This window comes from Myodes glareolus, chromosome 27 (genome assembly GCF_982192425.1).
Source record: "Myodes glareolus chromosome 27, mMyoGla1.1, whole genome shotgun sequence".
Classification (NCBI taxonomy): Eukaryota; Metazoa; Chordata; class Mammalia; order Rodentia; family Cricetidae; genus Myodes; species Myodes glareolus.
The window spans coordinates 38,194,176-38,196,167 of NC_142052.1; the positions used below are offsets into that span (position 1 = coordinate 38,194,176).

At 37.8% G+C, this 1,992-nt stretch overlaps 1 non-coding gene across 1 annotated transcript; it reads left to right on the forward strand.

The window, feature by feature from the left end:
• The first annotated feature begins 311 nt into the window (after window positions 1–311).
• Window positions 312–418, forward strand: LOC148117694 (U6 spliceosomal RNA). Its single transcript, XR_015736888.1, has one exon. It is a non-coding gene; the product is annotated as a U6 spliceosomal RNA (small nuclear RNA).
• The last annotated feature ends 1,574 nt before the right edge of the window (window positions 419–1,992 follow it).

The window sequence follows — 1,992 nt, forward strand, 5'->3', positions numbered from 1 at the left end:
ACTATGAGAAAAAAGGGATAAGAAGTTTCATAGTTGTACGATTTAAGACCAAAGACTGATGCGGGATTCCCCTCTATATACAATAAATATGTTTTATTACCATTGGTTAATAAAGAAACTGCTTTGGCTTATAGCAGGACAGAATATAGCCAGGCTGGAAGAGATATAAAAAGATAGTAGGTAGAGTCAGTAGAGACACCATGTAGCTGCCAAAGGAGAAAGACGCCTCTGCCTGGACCTTACTGGTAGATCACAGTGTAATGGCATTACAAAGATTAATAGAATCGGGTTCATTTAAGATGTAAGAGTTAGTGCTCGCTTCGGCAGCACATATACTAAAATTGGAACGATACAGAGAAGATTAGCATGGCCCCTGCGCAAGGATGACACGCAAATTCGTGAAGCGTTCCATATTTTTAAAATGTAAAAGAAATGGACTTTTTTTAGATAAGTACCATATACCAAAGTTGAACCAAGACCAGGTGAACAATCTAAATAGACCTGTCAGTCGTGAAGAACTAGAAGCTGTTATCAAAAATCTCCCTACCAAAAAAAGCCCAGGACCAGATGGTTTCAATGCAGAATTCTACCAGAACTTCCAGGAAGAGCTAATACCTATACTCCTTAATGTATTCCACAATATAGAAAAAGAAAAGTCACTGCCAAACTCCTTTTATGAAGCTGCAGTCACCCTAATACCAAAACCACACAAAGACACAATCAAGAAAGAGAATTACAGGCCAATCTCACTCATGAACATCGATGCGAAAATTCTCAATAAAATACTGGCAAACCGAATCCAAGAACACATTAGAAAAATCATCCATTATGATCAAGTAGGCTTCATCCCAGAGATGCAGGGATGGTTCAACATACGCAAATCTATCAATGTAATCCATCATATAAATAAACGGAAAGAAAAAATCATATGATCATTTCATTGGATGCTCAAAAAGCGTTTGACAAAATTCAACACCCATTTATGATAAAGGTGTTGGAGAGACTGGGGATACAAGGATCATACCTAAATATAATAAAAGCAATATACAGCAAGCCGACAGCTAACATCAAATTGAATGGAGAGAAACTCAAAGCCTTTCCACTAAAATCAGGAACACGAAAAGGCTGTCCACTCTCTCCATACCTCTTCAATATAGTGCTTGAAGTTCTAGCAATAGCAATAAGACAACATAAGGGGATCAAGGGGATTCGAATTGGAAAGGATGAAGTGAAACTTTCGTTATTTGCTGACGATAGGATAGTGTACATAAGCAAACCCAAAAACTCTACCAAAGAACTCCTACAGCTGATAAACACCTTTAGTAACGTGGCAGGATACAAGATCAACTCCAAAAAATCAGTGGCACTCCTATACACAAAGGATAAAGAAACGGAGAGGGAAATCAGAGAAACATCACCTTTCACGATAGCCACAAACACCATAAAATATCTTGGGGTCACTCTAACCAAGGATGTGAAAGACCTATTTGACAAGAACTTTAAGCCTTTGAAAAGAGAAATTGAGGAGGATACCAGAAAATGGAAAGACCTCCCCTGCTCTTGGATTGGGAGAATCAACATAGTAAAAATGGCAATTCTACCGAAAGCAATCTACAGATTCAATGCAATCCCCATCAAAATCCCATCAAACTTCTTCACAGACCTTGAGAGAACATTAATCAAGTTTATATGGATAAACAAAAAACCCAGGATAGCCAAAACAATCTTATACAATAAAAGAACTTCTGGAGGCATTACCATCCCTGACTTCAAACTCTATTATAGAGCTACAGTATTGAAAACAGCTTGGTATTGGCATAAGAACAGAGAAGTCGACCTATGGAATCGAATAGAAGACCCAGATATTAACCCACAAACTTATGAACACCTAATTTTCGACAAGGAAGCTAAAGGTATACAATGGAAGAAGGAAAGCATCTTTAACAAATGGTGCTGGCATAACTGGATGTCAACCTGTAAAAAAATGAAAGT